Source organism: Phyllobates terribilis, unplaced genomic scaffold (genome assembly GCF_046119375.1).
Source record: "Phyllobates terribilis strain yellow unplaced genomic scaffold, ASM4611937v1 Scaffold_9__5_contigs__length_417890890, whole genome shotgun sequence".
In the NCBI taxonomy this organism is placed as follows: Eukaryota; Metazoa; Chordata; class Amphibia; order Anura; family Dendrobatidae; genus Phyllobates; species Phyllobates terribilis.
Genome location: NW_027362769.1, coordinates 66,592,873 through 66,600,957, shown reverse-complemented (window position 1 = coordinate 66,600,957; position 8,085 = coordinate 66,592,873).

Below are 8,085 nucleotides of genomic sequence, written 5' to 3'. Positions count from 1 at the left end.
TCCTGACTACTGGGTTGCCACACTGTTAGATCCCCGGTACAAAAGTAAATTTGCAGAAATTATTCCTGCCATAGAAAGGGATGCACGCATGCAGGAGTATCAGCAGAGACTGTTGCAGAATCTTACATGTGCTTTTCCACAAAATACCAGTTGTGCACGTAGTGAATCTCACAGTTCCAACTTGCCAACCGTGGGACCGTCAAGTGTTCAGCACTCAAACCGTAACAGAACCACAGTATCTGCTGGTAACATCAATTTTGCGGAATCATTTCACCACTTTTTTAGCCCATCCTTTGCAAGGCCACAGGAGACAAGAAGTCTGACACATAGTCATCGCCTAGAGACGATGGTACAGGAGTATCTCCAAGTAAACATTGAAGCCACTACTGTGTCACTGGACCCTTGCTCTTTTTGGGCTTCCAATCTGGATAAATAGCCGGAGCTAGCCACTTACGCCTTGGAGATCTTGTCATGCCCCGCAGCCAGCGTTCTGTCTGAACGTGTGTTCAGCGCTGCTGGTGGTGTGCTGACAGATAAGCGCACGCGGCTCTCCACTGATAATGTAGACAGACTCACGTTCATAAAGATGAACAAATCATGGATCCGAAACGACTTTTCTACCCCTGTGTCATCCTGGGGAGAGTAAAAGCTTGATGATTGGTTAAAATCACCCTACCAACCGTTTTAAGCTTTCAAATTACTAATCATGTTTATCTGTATCTTGGCTGGAAAATAATTTGGGCTTTGTAGCAGTGTGCAGCACTGATTCTATTAGGCCATCTATAATAAGCTCCACCAGATTTAAAATTACTAATCATGTTTATCTGTATCTTGACTGGAAAATAATTTGGGCTTTGTAGCAGTGTGCAGCACTGATCCTATTAGGCCATCTATACTAAAGCTTCACCAGATTTAAAATTAATAATAATTTTTAGCTGCATCTAGCCCGGAAAATAATTTTGGGGCTCCGAGATGCGCAAGACACATAAGTGCCTTCTTGCTGCACTACCTGCAGCATGACCCCCATATTGTCAGAATTCGAAGTAATCATGACTACTGGGTTGCCACACTCTTAGATCCCCCAAACTTTTCGATCAACCTTTTCATTTTAATAAAGACCAAAAAAATGGTCATTTTTGAAATTATAAGCATTAGCAGGTTGTTAGAAACTGAAATCAAACAGTTTTCAACTCAAAACTTTATTCTAGGTGATGTTACATTTTCACATAGGACCCCTTGTTCGAAAGGAGCTTCTGAACTCTCTCGTCCATTGAATTTGTCAGGTTTTGGATGGTTTCTGCTTCAATTGTTTTGCATGAGGACAGAATACCCTCCCAGAGCTGTTGCTTAGATGTGAACTGCCTCCCGCCATCATAGACACTCCTTTTAATGATGCTCCAAAGGTTCTGAATGGGGTAGAGGTCAGGGGAGCATGGGGGTCACACCATAAGTTTGTCCCCTTTTATGCCCATATCAGCCAGAGATGCAGATGTTTTATGTGCAGCATGAGATGGTGCATTATCATGCAGAAAAATGATCTTGCTGTGAAATACACGGTTCTTCTTCTTGAACCATGGCAGGAAGTGCTGTTTGAGAAAATCCACATACATTATGGAGTTCATCTTTAGCGCCTTCAGGGATCCTAAAGGGGCTGACAATCTCTCTCCCCATGATTCCAGCCCAAAACATTACTCCACCTCCTCCTTGTTGGCGCTGTAGCCGTGTTTGCGTGGGGTGTCCATCAACCAGCCATCCTCCACTCCATCCATCTGGACCATCGAGCGCTGCACGGCACTCATCCGTGAACAAAACAGTTTTGAAATCAGTCTTCATGTAATGTTTGGCCCACTGGAGCCGTTTCTGCTTGTGTGAAGTGGATAGAGGAGGTCGACAGGATGGCGTATGCACAGCTGCAAACCTCTGAAGGACCCTGCATCTTGTTGTTCGGGGGACGTTGGAGGCACAAGCAGCTTCAAAAACTTGTCTGCTGCTATGACAAGGCTTTTTTGCCGCTGCTCTTTCAACCTGACGTAATTGCCTGTAGGAAAGAGTCCTCAATTTGCCCTTATCAGCACGCACACGTGTGTACTGTGAATCAGCTACATACTTCTTGATTGCCAAGACACTTCATCCTGATCATCGCACAATGTTGATTGTAGTCATGCCTTGACCTAAACACTCCACAATTTGTTGCTTCTCAGCAGCCGACACATCCTTTTTCTTTCCCATTTTGGCAGAAAATGTAGGCTGCTTAATAATGTGAGACAGCCTTCTTAAGTAGTCTTGCCTTTCATTGGACACACCTGCCAAACTAATTAGCACAGGTGTCTGCAATTGCTTACAGTGATATAAAGAGCCCTGACACACATCACCATCAATGAGTTTAACTGACAAACAAACAAATTCTTCCCTTATCACTCCTAAACACTTTTTGCATAATAATTTGGAACACAGTGTACATGTGCTTTTCCACAAAACACCAGTGGTTCACGTAGTGAATCTTACAGTTCTAACTTGCCAACCGTGGTCTGTATGGAGTTGTTCAATAAAGGGCCCAAAATTAAGATAACATAGATGGGAGAGGTCTCTATGAATACGAATTCCTAAGTATTTGATACCCTGTGAGGGCCAGGCAAAGGGAAAGTTGGACTGGATGGAATCCTATATGGATTTGGGGAGGGAGACATCGAGGGCCTCAGACTTCGCTGCATTGATTTTAAAATTTGACCATGTAACAAAGTGATCTATTTCAGTCATAACAGCATGGATGGATATATGTGATTGAGTGATATATACTAGGACATCATCAGCAAATAGAGAGCACTTGTACTCGGTGCCTCCCACCTCAATCCACCTAATATTGGGGTTATGGCGAATTGATGAGAGCAGGTGCTCCGTCACTAGGATGTATAAGAGAGGGGACAGAGAACATCCCTGCCTTGTCCCATTGGTGATTGTGAAAGGTGATGAAAATGTTCTGACGCGCCCCCTGGGCCTTGGGACACCCGGAGCCGGACCCTTTTTGGTGGATGCTGGTGGTTGTAGTCTCCGTGGCGGCAACCCGGTTCCGTGGCTCAGGGCGGTCAAACCAGTGGCGGAACTATTTATGTGGTTTTGATGTTTAAATATCCGACTACGCCACCCGTGGATTGCGGTCAGAGTGAACCGCCGCTCCAGGGCAGACTGCTGAGGCTGGTGTTGTGGGTGCAGCAGAGCGTAGCATAACTCCCCACGGGAGGAGTACAGCCTCAGGGCAGTGTATGCGGAGGATGGGGGTGATGGTGCAGGGCAGCAGCAGTAATGACACGGAGTCAGTGATGCAGTCCAGGGCCTTTACTCACAGTTCTTATTATCCAGACCACGTCTGCAGGTAACGGCTGCCCACGTCGTACTGTGCTCACCAGGTGAGGGGCTCAGACAACTCCCAGATAACTTTGGAGTGCTTCACAGGACCCCCTTTGTGTGTCCTTTGTCTGGCCTTTCTTACCAACCCTTCTGTCCGGCTGCCTCGGGCCTCCTCTTGGTAAACTTGGCGCCAGTTTCCCTGACCCTATGTGGTGCCTTCCTAGCGGGTGTAGCGAGGGGCTGCGCCACATAAAATGTCACAGCCTCCTGTTTCTAGCTGAGGGTCGTTTCCTGCCTCCACTAGTTTCGGGGACCGGTCTCCCCCTTTGGCCTGACCCCTCCACGCAGGTGGATTCGGGCGTGCGGTGGCGACTCGCCCATCCGCACCCCTGAGATCCCTTCGTTCCTCGTTCCTGGAGCCTTCTCCACTCCTCTTCCTTCCTTCTCCCTCTTCCAGGCCTGGGCCTCTGTTACTAGGCCTGCCTCCGGAGCAGAGCTCATGCAGAGCCCCTGCTTCCTGCCACTTCTGCTCAGACTTCTCTGCACTGAACTAAGATGGTGCCCACCTTTTATACTCCCTTCTCAATGCACCCAGGAACTGCTTCCTCCCTGCTCCTGCACTACAGGGTTCCCCTTCCTCAGTGTTCCCTCCCCCCACTCCAGCCAGGGACAGGGACTGTCGTGCCCATCTCAGGGGCATATTGGTCGCCCTGCCCCATGGCAATGTGGTGTAATGCATGCAGGTGTCGGGTCCTGATCCACACTACATCCTTACCTGAGAGTGAGATATCACACCTCTGGGTGAGGTGCAATACCTCTGTAGCAACCGAGCCCTCAGGGTGCTACAGTTCCATTTATCTTCAGCCTAGGTGACGTATTGCGATACAGGGCCGTGATTTTGGCTATAAAAGGGTCCCCTAGACCCCTACCCCAAGCTTTTTAAGAGAATCATATATGGCGTGCCAGGAGACTCTATAGAATGCTTTCTCAGCATCCAACGAGAGTATCTAATTACAAATTTTTAACTGCATCTAGCCCAGGAAATACTTTGTGCCTAGTAGCAGGGTCTGCTAGTCAGCGGATTATCCCGGCTGTTAAGCAAGCTACACCAACTGTAGTTTGGACACTTCATTTTTTCAAAGGAAATGCTTCGGGACCACGGGATACTCAGTGAAGAGCATCAGGAGGCACCCCAAGGCATAGGGGCTCGGACTGGCAGTAGGATGCCTTGCGGTGGACAGCCGAGCTCGATCCTTATAAAAGCTTTTTAACTGCAGCAGCTTTAGTGGACGCTACTGGAGCTGGAATTACGCGGCTGCTGGCATGAGACTTGCCCTCCAATAGATCCTTGTAAATGGATTTAAAGTGTATTTATTCAAATTAGAGAGACAATTTAAATTAAAAAGCTTAGAGCTGCCTCCACCACAGGGGGGCTCGCTCGACCCACCAGCGGACAGGCACCAGTATTGGGAGAGGGGGGCTGGCCGTCAGGGTTCACCGCGGCTCTGGCACAAACCCGGCGACACGGAGGTGGCACGGGCAGGAGCGGACTGAACGTGTCGGCTTCTCACTTTTTGGATTTTAGAAGGGCATGACATGCCTATATCTGTGTCTCCCCCTCCTTTTACTCCTCCACCTCTTTTCTTTTCGCATGACTATATGTACTTGTCACTTTTCCATGTGTTAGTTGTGTCTTCTGAGCAGTTTGTCAGCTTTTGGACACCTTTGAAGGTGTTTTCTATGTGTTTCTATGTGTTTTTGTTTGCCTGCCATTGGTTTTAACGGTGTTCGAAGGTGTTCGACGAACAGTTCGGCGAACACATGGGTGTTAGACGAACCGAATCGAACTCGAACACTACGAGGGTGGCTCAACACTACTCGGTAGTTTCATTTGCTCTTGTACCTTCTACTACCCATCCGGGTTCCAGTACCGTCAGCTGGTTCTCGGCAGTGTCTTTGGCACGGGTACTCCCTCCTGCCCAGCCTTGTTCCAGCACACCAGCTGTTTCCGGGTAGTGTCAACGTCACTTTGCCTCCAATGCGTTGTCCTGTCGTGTTGCGGTCGGGTTAGCCGACTCTATGGTGCCTGGATTTTAGGTGACTCCTATGTGGGCTGCGGGATCTGGCAATGAAGGCTGGTTCCATAGTGCCAATAGGACATTCACCCCCTGTACGACTGTGGGTTTTGGTAACTGCGGCCGGCTCGCGGCCTTGAAACTTTTTTTTACACGGGTACCTTCTGCTACCCATCCGGGTTCCAGTACCGTCAGCTGGTTCTCGGCAGTGCCTTTGGATTAGGTGCCTCCTTCTCGGTATCCAAGTTCCACCAACGTCTGCTGGTCCTTGGTAGTGCTTTCTGGCACAGGTACCTCCTGCTTAGTAACCGAGCTCCAGTACCGTCAGCTGGTCCTCGGTAGTTCCATTGGCTCTTGTACCTTCTGCTACCCATCCGGGTTCCAGTACCGTCAGCTGGTTCTCGGCAGTGCCTTTGGATTAGGTGCCTCCTTCTCGGTATCCAAGTTCCACCAAAGTCTGCTGGTCCTTGGTAGTGCTTTCTGGCACAGGTACCTCCTGCTTAGTAACCGAATTCCAGTACTGTCAGCTGGTCCTCGGTAGTTCCATTGGCTCTTGTACCTTCTGCTACCCATCCGGGTTCCAGTACCGTCAGCTGGTTCTCAGCAGTGCCTTTGGATTAGGTGCCTCCTTCTCGGTATCCAAGTTCCACCAACGTCTGCTGGTCCTTGGTAGTGCTTTCTGGCACAGGTACCTCCTGCTTAGTAACCGAGTTCCAGTACCGTCAGCTGGTCCTCGGTATTTCCATTGGCTATTGTACCTTCTGCTACCCATCCGGGTTCCAGTACCGTCAGCTGGTCCTCGGCAGTGTCTTTGGCACGGGTACTCCCTCCTGCCCAGCCTGGTTTCAGCACGCCAGCTGTTTCCGAGTAGTGTCAACCTCACTTTGTCTCCAATGCGTTGTCCTGTCGTGTTGCGGTCGGGTTAGCCGACTCTATGGTGCCTGCAGTTTAGGTGACTCCTATGTGGGCTGTGGGATCTGGCAATGAAGGCTGGTTCCATAGTGCCAATAGGACAAGCACCCCCTGTAGGACTGTGGGTTTTGGTAACTGCGGCCGGCTAGCGGCCTTGAAACTTTTTTTTACATGGGTACCTTCTGCTACCCATCCGGATTCCAGTACCGTCAGCTGATTCTCGGCAGTGCCTTTGGATTAGGTGCCTCCTTCTCGGTATCCAAGTTCCACCAACGTCTGCTGGTCCTTGGTAGTGCTTTCTGGCACAGGTACCTCCTGCTTAGTAACCGAGTTCCAGTACCGTCAGCTGGTCTTCGGTAGTTCCATTGGCTCTTGTACCTTCTGCTACCCATCCGGGTTTCAGTACCGTCAGCTGGTCTTCGGTAGTTCCATTTGCTCTTGTACCTTCTACTACCCATCCGGGTTCCAGTACCATCAGCTGGTTCTCGGCAATGTCTTTGGCACGGGTACTCCCTCCTGCCCAGCCTGGTTCCAGCACGCCAGCTGTTTCCGGGTAGTGTCAACGTCACTTTGCCTCCAATGCGTTGTCCTGTCGTGTTGTGGTCGGGTTAGCCGACTCTATGGTGCCTGCAGTTTAGGTGACTCCTATGTGGGCTGCGGGATCTGGCAATGAAGGCTAGTTCCATAGTGCCAATAGGACAAGCACCCCCTGTACGACTGTGGGTTTTGGTAACTGCGGCCGACTCGCGGCCTTGAAACTTTTTTTTACATGGGTACCTTCTGCTACCCATCCGGGTTCCAGTACCGTCAGCTGGTTCTCGGCAGTGCCTTTGGATTAGGTGCCTCCTTCTCGGTATCCAAGTTCCACCAACGTCTGCTGGTCCTTGGTAGTGCTTTCTGGCACAGGTACCTCCTGCTTAGTAACCGAGTTCCAGTACCGTCAGCTGGTCCTCGGTAGTTCCATTTGCTCTTGTACCTTCTACTACCCTTCCGGGTTCCAGTACCGTCAGTTGGTTCTCGGCAGTGTCTTTGGCACGGGTACTCCCTCCTGCCCAGCCTGGTTCCAGCACGCCAGCTGTTTCCGAGTAGTGTCAATGTCACTTTGCCTCCAATGCGTTGTCCTGTCGTGTTGCAGTCGGGTTAGCTGACTCTATGGTGCCTGCAGTTTAGGTGACTCCTATGTGGGCTGTGGGATCTGGCAATGAAGGCTGGTTCTATAGTTCCAATAGGACAAGCACCCCCTGTAGGACTGTGGGTTTCGGTAACTGCGGCCGGCTCGCGGCCTTGAAACTTTTTTTTACATGGGTACCTTCTGCTACCCATTCGGGTTCCAGTACCGTCAGCTGGTTCTCGGCAGTGCCTTTGGATTAGGTGCCTCCTTCTCTGTATCCAAGTTCCACCAATGTCTGCTGGTCCTTGGTAGTGCTTTCTGGCACAGGTACCCCCTGCTTAGTAACCGAGTTCCAGTACCGTCAGCTGGTCTTCAGTAGTTCCATTGGCTCTTTTACCTTCTGCTACCCATCCGGGTTCCAGTACCGTCAGCTGGTCCTCGGTAGTTCCATTTGCTCTTGTACCTTCTACTACCCATCCGGGTTCCACTACAGTCAGCTGGTTCTCGGCAGTGTGCTTGGCACGGGTACTCCCTCCTGCCCAGCCTGGTTCCAGCACGCCAGCTGTTTCCGGGTAGTGTCAACGTCACTTTGCCTCCAATGCGTTGTCCTGTCGTGTTGCGGTCGGGTTAGCCGACTCTATG